At 43.6% G+C, this 10,416-nt stretch overlaps 1 long non-coding RNA gene across 1 annotated transcript; it reads right to left on the bottom strand.

Moving 5' to 3' along the window:
* Positions 1–399: 399 nt before the first annotated feature.
* LOC102148372 (uncharacterized) lies at positions 400–9,063 on the bottom strand. Its single transcript, XR_288399.4, has 4 exons — positions 8,916–9,063; positions 7,344–7,377; positions 6,900–7,014; positions 400–786 (listed from the first exon to the last, which is right to left on the bottom strand). It is a non-coding gene; the product is annotated as an uncharacterized lncRNA (long non-coding RNA).
* Between the last annotated feature and the right edge of the window lie 1,353 nt (positions 9,064–10,416).

Raw genomic sequence — 10,416 nt, forward strand, 5'->3', positions numbered from 1 at the left:
GTCACACAATTGCAAAGTGGCCACGGTGAGTGCCCGGTCTTCCATCGCCAAGTGCAGGACTCTGTTGCTACACCCAGTCCCACTTTAACTCAGAAAGCTGATAATGAGTTTCCAGGTAGAAAATGAGGTGAGGAGATCCTTTTCTTTCCTTCCCATAATCCCATAGGATAGGATTTCTCAACCTCAGCACCCTGACGTTTTGGGTAGGATATTTCTTTGTTGTGGGGACCATCCCACGCACTGGAGAATGTTTAGCAGCATCTCTGGCCTCTACCCACTAGATGCCAGGAAGACCCCTGCCAGCCCCCATTGTGACAACCAAACACGTCTCCAGACATTGCTAAATCTCCCCCAGGTGCAAAATCATGCCCCTTTGAGAATCACTATTGGAGAAACAGATTAAGATTCCTAGGAGAAAAGTTTTATTTTGTCCACTTTGTAGTGGTCATAATTGGACTTGTGGAAGTCACCAATTTTGTGGTTACTGCTCCAAACTGTAGATTTAATAACAACAATAACAATCACTGTTAATATTTTTAGGGTCCTTTATGTTTACCGAGAACATTCTGTGCTTTAGGCCAAGGTTGCCTGGTAAGCCTTGGGAGGAGGGAGGAGATCTGCCATAGCCACATGTGAGTCACGCCTCCTGTGTGCCAGGTAGACTCCCCGGACTTGGAGAGTCGAATAGATGTTCACGAGTGGGGCAGCTTCCTGCTGTCTGACAGTTGGACAGGTCCTGAGGCAGTGATGTCGTATATCACAGTTTCAGAGGGATCTCAGCTGGGTCTTTATGAAGGCAAAAAGGGTTAATTGGTAGTGAGTGACACACATCTTGTAATGAGAACACTGCACAGTTTGAGACCCATCCTTATCTATAAAGGCAAGAAACGGATGCTGCTCCTTAATGGAGTAATTCACACACTGTGGGAACTTCTCTGAGCCCCACACCTTCTGAACAAGGATGTCTGCCTCTTGCTTCCAAGCAATATCAATATTAAATATTGAGTCTGAATATTTGTTCATTCTCTTGCAGAAAGTACAGGCTTTAAGTCTGGGATCTTTATCAACCCATATCTAGCATACTCTGCTGACGCTGTGCTGGGTGCCGTAACAGGGCCTCTCTGAGTGTGCTGTGTCCTCATTCTCCCATGAGATCAGTGACCTCCATTTTAAAATATGTTTGTTGAAAAAAATAACCTAACTTCTCTCTTGGAGGGTGATCTGATTGCCTGCCTTAGAAAAGGATGGATGTCAGGATTCTGCCTATTAACACGTGCCCCTGAGACTCGGGAGCAGAGGGGGAGGGCGCCACTGTTTATCCCTTTATGCCTAATGATGTTGTACAGGACAGACATTGAGCTTCAGTATAGTCCTTCCGTTCTAGCCGCTCTCCTTCCGTTCTAGATTAGTGTGGAGGAATAGAAGTGAGTTCTCTGGGGATATGAATATTGATAGGGAATTATGAATAATTAACATGGACATTAACCAATAACAATAAGAACATTAATGAATCATAGTGCTTTGGAGGGGAATTGGTTTGGGATGAAATAAGGACCATGGCATGTCAGCGAGTGGTAGATGCTACAGCCCTTCCTGGAGTTTTCAAACTTTAAGAAGTGCACAGTGGTGTTACAGAAGTTGAGAATGGAAATCCCATCATCTTGCTCAGTTGAGCTGCACACGTGGTTGTCAGTTCTAAAGATCTCTAAGGTGGGGAATTCTAACAGCTTCATTTTTTTTTTTTTCAGCTGTAGTTGGCATCCTCAAATACTAAAATAATTGGTACTCAGTAATAAAAGCTGTGAGTGCATGTGGTCAAGAGATCGAGATTTTGCTAGAGTGATGAATGGAGTCATGATTCCAGGGAACAGGTAAAGAGGATTTGGACAATTACGCCATGATCCTTCACGGCCTGCACTGCAGGGCTGCTGTGGAGGGGACGTTGGAACGTGAAACAACTACCATGAGACCCTCAAGCCAAACTCTTCCAACTGAATCAATGAGCTAATTCTACGATATCAGCCAGTAGATGTCTCTCTCTGTTATATCCCTTCTGATCATTACCTTGGCCATCAGACAGTTCTGCTACATTACTCGACTGAACTGCCGAGAGAGAATCGACGATATTTAAACGACTCCATTGCTTTTATGAACTGGCTGTGGGAGAGTAGAGTCCATTTCCATTACTGAGATGTGTTGTGTGCCTAACCAAATGCTTTTGGAAGCAGATAATTAGGCGTTGCAGGCTGCGATTGTTTAAAGAAGATATACAATGAAGTTTCAGACTTCAGATGTGGTACTGGGAAATGTCTTGTTACATGAAGATTATGCTTACTTTCAAAAGTGCCCCAGGGGTTATTTTAGCTGGGAGTTTGGAAAGGAGTAAGACTTCCTTTCTGGAGCTCACACTCCAGTAGAAGCAACGGCAGTATTTTAAATTTAAGCAATCCTTGAGAGGCAACCAGTGAGCAGTTCTGAGTAATTCCAGCCACACACACCCTCTGCCCTGGGAAAAAAAAAATCACACTTTCATCATGTCCAAGAAATCAGGGTGTTGCTTTTGAAACCTTAACCTTCTTGTTCTTAAAATACCAGTGCCAACATGCATAGTTTGTATGCGCTGATACAAAGCATATTTGAAATCTGAAAGCATTTAAGAGTTAAATGATACAAGACGAGTATCTGGAATAAATTACTGAAAATGCTGGTGTAAAGGAAACACATTTACTACACCTTTTAAGGCCCCAAAGAGAGCCCTAAAAAGAACAGATTCTTTTCAGATGAAATATATAGATGGCCCATTGATGATAAAGGGGAAATACATAAGGAGGCCTTTTCCAGAACTTCCCAGGTGGTCAGAAGTAACGGTAGGTTGATTATTGACTCAGGTGACACCACCTGAGTGAGATCATGGGCAGTGTCCACTGAGACCCCATCAATACTTCCAAAAGGTTCTAACTCTGGGATGGCCTTATGAGGAAGTGACTATCTATAAGAGATAAATGTGTTGCAATGGGAAGGCTGTTTCCAGCAGACACTTTCCAGGAGCTGATTTCTAGATCTAGGTCAGTCGGCAATCAGCTAGATAGTCAAAGTGTGGACTATGGACCAGCAGCATCAGCAACACCTGGCGCTTGTTGGAAATGCAGACTCTCCAGCTTCTCCCCGGACCAGCTGAGTGAGAGTCTACAGTTTAACAAGATCCCCAGGTGATTACTTTGGACATTAAAGTTTTCAACCTGTTGGGCTTTACGACAAATACTTGGAGGACAGTCATGTCATTTGGTCATTCTTTTATTCGTTTATGTATTTAATGACTATTTATGGACTATCTTCTTTGTGCTAGGCATGAGGCTAAGCTCTGGCGAGATAGTGCTAAATAGAGAAAGACAGGATTCTTGACATCATCATATTTTATTTTTATAGTTATTTAACAAATAGACATATTTATGCTTCTTGCAGACAATCACTATTTGAAGTGCTTCATGTTTATTGAGTCTTTTAATTCTCTAACAACTCTGTGAAGCAGGTAGTATCATTTTTTACATTTTAGAGATAAGGGAATGGAGGCACAGAGAGGTTAAGTAACTTTTCCAAGGCCACACAGCTTGAGGGTGGCAGAGCCAGAATCTGAATCCAGAAAATCTGCCTTCAGAGTCATAACTATTATGTTATGCTGCCAATAAATAAATCAGCTATTCACAACCCATGGTTTTGCTTTAAAGAAAATAAACAGAATGCTGTGACAGTTAAAATTGAGGTGTAACTTCAGCTAGGCTGATCAGGGAAGGTGTTTGTGAGGAGATGATATTTAAACTGAGACCTGTAGGAGAGGAAGGAGCAGTCATTGGATAGGCAGAGCAAATTCTAAGCAGAAGGAACAGCAAGTGCAAAGGACCAGAGGTAGAAAGAATGTGGTCCATTCTGAGAACTGCCTGAGACTCTCATGAGTGGAGCACGTATTGGGTGGGGAAAGAGATTAGAAGTGAGGCTGGGGAGGTGGGGAGGGTAGATCCCACGGGGAGAGAAGCAGAGTAGATGACACAGAGCCTTGGAGGATGGGGACGGAGTTGGGATATTACACCAGGTATCCTGGGAAGCCAATAAGAGTTGAAGCAGGAGAGTGAGGCGATCTGACTGAGATCTGAGAGCTGAGAGGCGAGAGAGAGCGGGGAGCAAGAGAGCAGAAGACTTCAGATCTGAGTGTCCACTTGAGAGAGGGCAGAGGCAATGGGCATGGAGAGAAGAGGGCAGACGGGAAGGCTAATAGAATATGCCACCCCAAATACACCTCTTTGGCATAAAGATTATCTTGAGCTGATTATTTTTGAGAAACAGCAGACACAGGAGAAGTTCTGAAAACCAAGTAGAAGTTATCCTTCTCTAAGGGCAATTTACGTCAACACAGGAAATCTCCATTCACAAGGCTGTCTCCCTCTCTGTACCAGGAAGAGAAGGATGACTCTCAATCACAAGAAACTCTTATGAATGGAGAAGGTGACTGCTTAAACTTGCATGACAACCATACCCTTGTTTACTGTGCTTTTCCTGGTAACCTCCCGTGTCTTTGCCACCACCCCCCCAACCTCAACATCTTTCTTTCTTTTGTCTTTAGCTGAAGATGGTATTTAAGGTGGTGGCTTGGGTCATCTTGGGGAGTTTACTCATTTTTCCTTGATATCTCCCTTCTATACATGTTAAACTTGTTTATTATAATATTTATTATATATACTATAATATATATCATATATAATATTATAATAAACTTTGTCTGTTGGTAATTTTTTTTTGGTGAGGAAGATTCACCCTGAGCTAACATCCATTGCTAATCTGCCTCTTTTTTTACTTGAAGAAGATTAGCCCTGAGCTAACCTCTGTGCCAATCTTCCTCTTCTTTATATGTGGGACTCTTCCACAGCATCGCTGACAAGTGGGGTAGGTCCACACCTAGGATCTGAACCAGTGAACTCAGGCCATCTAAATGATATGAGTTTGGTGGAAGTGCATTGAATTTTAATCACTGGGCCACGTGGCTGGTCCCCTGTTGTTAATCTTTCTTTACAGGGCATTTCAGCAAGAAGTCATAAGGGTAGAGGTAAAATTATTTTTCTTCCCCTGCAGATTCAAGATCTGATTTGGAGGCAGGACCAAGAGAATGATTCCATGGACACGTATGTGTGTGTACAGTTAAAAGGTAAACTGAGGCATATTACAAGTTTTAAGAGTCTGAGCCAAAATCGATTTCAATCAGGCAGCGCCAAACTGGAAGTGTTTAGGAGCGCTCCACTGACAGGATTTCTTGGAGAGGCTTTTTATGGAAGGTGGAAGCAAAGCAAGGAGATCATTGATTCGCTATAGCTTAAAGCCCGGTCGGCTGTTTGTGACTGGTTGTCCTTAGGTTTCCATTTCATAACCTTGGGGCATCTATAGGCTTAGGCTTTGGGTTGCTTATGTTGGCTGCCACAGCGTTAGAACCACCTCATCTAATGGCCTCCTGTTAAGTTAATTTTACGGCACATGTGTGGATGTGTGTCCGTGTCCATGCGTTAGAGTGTGTTTCTCAGGGACAGCGTCAGGAAACAGGAGCAATTGGATTATGCCAGGGTTTCTAATTTGAGCACATTGCGTACATGGTTCTACTATTTACTGTGACAGAAAAAACTGTGGACGATCAGGTTCGGGTGGGTGGGAATCACATACTCTTCTTAAGATATATTCAATTTGAGATGCTTATGGGACTTATAAGTGGAGATGTTAGAAAAGAAACTGTGTCTTTCCAGCATTTAATTCTGGGTCTGGAACAGAGCCAGTACTTACTCAATATTTGTTGAATGGATTTCAAGGAGGAAGACCTCTTCATATGAAAACGTATAAAGCTCCCTAGGTGTTTACTAATGCCTGAAAGTCACTCCAGCAGAGATCAAAGCTTTACTTTTATAGTCGGAAATGACAGTAAACAACAACCACTACAACAAACAAACAAATCACAAATTATGGTGAGATAACACATTCACTTAATTTACACTAAGGTATACATGACAAACACTGGAAGCTTCTTGAAAGCAGATTTCCATAGGTAGACTCTGGCATTGGAAGGGAAGATGGTGCTGATGTGTAAGTGCCTTGCAAGCGAGTTTTATTTAATAGAGTGTCTGCAGTAGCTAGCACAAGTGCTCAGTGAATGCTGTTTTGAGCTAGATGTTTAGGAAGAATTTTGCTCAAGGTCAATGCTGTTGCATTAAAGTGAATTTTGTGACTACAAATTCTTCAGAGAATTTGAACATTGTCTGAAAGTCATTCACTTCCTACAACCACATCATATACACCCCATACTTTCTTGTCTTCTTAGCTTTAGCTATTGAATGACTTCATATATATCAGAGTCACAGGACTACTCATACTACACTGAGCTGTGCCGAAAAAGTACAGGTGTTGTATTTGTAGGCTGGTTCAAAACTTAGTCCTGCGGGGTAAATTATCTCTTTTAGTTATTATTCAGATTCCTCCCTACACCTCTGTCTTCTCTGAAGATGGTGTCAGAGAAAAGGAGAAAGGTCTTCATAGCTTCTAGAAGAAGGCGTCTCCCCATGATTCTCCTTGAGTGAATGCTGACTGGTGTCCATTAAGATCTAGTTTAGCTGGCTGCTTCCTTGGGGCGTTCTGCAGCTGATGAATTTGTGGTATGTTTCATAGCTTGATCCTGTCCAGGGGCCTCTCCCTGTTGACTGGCCTCCTCTCGACTCTCCCTGCTTCTGCAGATCACTCTGAGTCCCTCTTAAGTCCTCCAAAGGGCTCCTGTGCCAGGCCATCTACCACACAGCCTGTGGGCTACCCGAGCCTCCCGCGAGGCTCTGTGGCTCTCTATTCAGAGTCTGACACATGCACGTAGGACTACCTACCTTCCTCTCTCCAAGCCCTTTCTTCTTCAGAGCTCCTAGGGGAAAGAGAGAGTTTTTCCTTGCCATCTTCTCCTTTTTCTCAAAAATGGTCCCTGTCTTCTTTATTTCAATGAAGCTAAAATGGAGAAGGGGTATGAGGCATAAGGAAGCATACATTGGAAAGTATTTCGAAAATATATGGGTTGTACATATTTGGAGTTTGTGAGTGCTGATGAGAGGCCCAAAGTAGTATAAAATAAGGCCGTGGAAAGTCTTGACATATTCTTGATGACAAAGTCCCTGCATCCAGAAGTAAGAAAATTGGCCTCTGGAGGAAAAATATCACATCTCTTCGCTCTTTTATTGCCATGTTGTCTTCATCAGCAAATAAAGGTCTTACTTTTCCAGTAACATAGAGCAGAACAACTAAGAAAATGAAATGGATTCAATTGAGCAAGTACTTACGGAGCCTACTGTGTGTTCTGTACTCTGCTTGGTGCTGTGGAGGAGAAAAAAGATAAAAGGCACATTTACTATCCACAAATAGGCTACAGACTTCTTGGGGAGACACTATCCACACTTATGAAGCAGCTGGCTAATGAGACCAGTTGGGGTAGGATTGTTGGGGCAAATGTGTGGCACAGACCTTGAATGCTAGAAGAAGTGAGGAGTGGGAGACCACTCTGGGCTTGGAGATCTCCAGATACAATGGTTCTTGCAGCAGGTGATGAGGAATGCTGTGCTGCAGACAGTCAGAGAGGTGCGGAAGGGAGGGTGTGAAAGGCAGGAAGGTAGGGGGAGAAGCAATAACTGAGACTTTGAAGTATGACTGAAGAGAACTGCCTGTCCAATATGGTAGCCACTAGCCGTGTGTAATTACTGAGCACTTAAATTGTGGCTAATCCAAATTGGGATATGCTGTAAAGGTAAATACACACCTGGTTTTGAAGTCTTAATATGAAAAAAAAAGTAAAAATTCTCAGTATTTTTTGAATGTTGATCGCATGTTGAAGTGATAATTTGACTATCTTAGATGAAAGCATATTATGAAAATTAATTTTCCTGTTTCTATTTGCTTTTTTAAAAATGTGGCTACTAGAAAGTTGTAAACTACATTTGTGGCTTGCATTGAATTTCTGTTGGACAGAGCTGGGAGAGAGATGTCAGGGAAGAGATTGTATACCTGAAGAAATGGGCCTTGTAGCCCAGTAGGTCCCTGCTTCTCAAGAAGAATGCTTTTTATGCCAAAAAACCAAACAAACAAAACAAAACTTCTACAGGAAAATAATTGCTCATTCAGTACCAAAAGCAACCAAAGATTCAGTAGTATTTCTAAATGAATCCATTTTGTATGAGTTTCATCCAAACTCTAACAGTTTCATATATATATAACATAAGACAGATTTGGGTATGACAGCCTCAGTGTATCAGAATCCGTGGCCCCTTGCACCAACTCCAAGGTCCCCTCAGGGTCTGCAGCTATAACTTTGGAGCTGCATCTGGGTGGTCATGATGGCTCAGTTGGAAAGAGAAAGCTGGCTATGTTGGGTAGAACCTTGGGTGTCAGGTGTAGAAGCTGGCACTTCATGCCCTCTGCAGTAAGGAATCTTAAATACCCACCATCTTCCACTCTTTCCTTGGCTTGTCTAACCAGCGTAGCTTTTGGGGAGCTCTTGTCATGCTGCTGACTTTCACGGTTCCTGCAGCTTGGCTGTTGCTGTAAGTGCCCATGATCTCCAAAGGAGGAAATTGAAGGGACAATTTCCTTTCTAAAAGACAGGGTCGAGCCTCTCTGGGTGTTCTCAAACCTCTTTTAGAATCATTGTGTAGTATCTGGTCAGTGTGCCAATGGAGGACCTTTTGCAGGCTCGGGTGACAGCTAGGGAACTGTTGTTGTCTTGTAGCTAGAGACCCTGCTGCCCTATTGTCTTCTAAGTCTCTAAGTATCTTGAAGTCCTTTTCCCAACTTGTGTTAATGCCTGACTTCTATTTTCAATGCCCATCCCCTTCCTGGAAGATTCGAAGCATCCGACTTACCTGTCAGATAAAAGATAATCATGACCCTTGTCCAAAACCTGCTGCTCTTGAGGCTGTTATCTCAGAAGCACTTCTGCGTGGGGCAGTCCTCATGGTAGCAAAAGATACGCCACTTCAGTGTCATCTGAGGTTGGTGATAATTATAGTCAATAAGGCCCATTCCAGAGGGGTTAAAAGGAGACGTTATAAACTTGGGTGACCTTGCTACTGTTTGGGACACAGAGATTTATTTGCTGGATTCCTGAAGCCTTTCTCAGGAGATTTTGTCCTGTAAGTCTCACTGACAGATTTATCCTGGGCTCCTGTCATCGACGGCTGTTTTCTCACTAAGCAGGTGGAAGGCAAAAGCCGGCGAAGGTAACTGCCAGCTGAGAGGTCGTTTGTGAATCGGCACCACGGAGTAGACATAAATTATACGTATTCTGCAAGCCCTTAGCTATGGCTTCTGCCTTGTCCTAGATTTTTCCTTTGTGACGGCATTTGCCTTGGCGTTAGCTTTATTGTCTGCAGCCATAAATAGAGATTTAGGCCTTGCCGCACGCATAGCATGCATAGGCTATCATAATTCCTCTCACAGGTGGGGTGGGGAGGGGGGAGGTTTTGGTTACACCCTCAAAACAGGCCAGGCAAAATCCCATGATACCAGGCTTCCAGACAGCATTTCTGGGGGCACTTTAATACTGGTAGACAAGCCTGTGGCTCCCCCCTACCCCCCACCACCCATGGCCAAGGAAAGATTCCTGTTTAACTTTGGTTCAATCCAGGTTGCAGAGGTTTTATAGGAAAGGAGTGAAGGGATAAAGGACATACAGAAAGAAACAGTAGAAAAATCATAGCCCTTTAGTCCTAGAGATATTTGAAGATATCAGTTCCAACGATATTTTTAGCCTTTCTTGTGAGATGGAATCCTTTGTTCAAACAAAATTGTTACAGTTAACATTCGTTTAGCTCATACTATAAACCGGGAAGTGAGCTAAATGTTTTATACATATGACCTCATTTAGTCTTTGTAAAAACCCTAGAGGTCAGGAGTGTTATTGTCTTGGTTTTCCAGGCAAGAGCACCAAGGCCCAGAGGTCAACCAACATGCGTGAGGTCGCACAGCTAGGAGGAGGGGAAGCTGGGATAGGAGCCCTGGCAGCTGGTGTCAGAGCTGGTGAGACACAAACTGGACACTGTGGGATGTCCTCCAGAAACCTGCTCTTCACCTCTGTGCCCTACGGCGGGATAAAATAAGCAGAAGATCAGGGAGCTGCTCTCATGAAGCTGGGGTGGGTTGCCGCCCAGATCTGACCCATTCACCTCTTACCCCCTCACCCCAGGGCCTTCAAGGGGAGTCAGCCACTTCAGATCTACTTGAGTTCCTTCAGGTTCTTGGTTGAAGCTGAGAAGCTGTGTTGGAAGGGTGCTGGGCCTTGCCCAGGGTCACATAGCCCATTAGTATCAGAGCCTGGCCATCTTGACTCCCCGGCCACTGCCAACCAGAACCCCCGAACAGCAA

Source organism: Equus caballus, chromosome 15 (genome assembly GCF_041296265.1).
Source record: "Equus caballus isolate H_3958 breed thoroughbred chromosome 15, TB-T2T, whole genome shotgun sequence".
Taxonomy (NCBI): domain Eukaryota; kingdom Metazoa; phylum Chordata; class Mammalia; order Perissodactyla; family Equidae; genus Equus; species Equus caballus.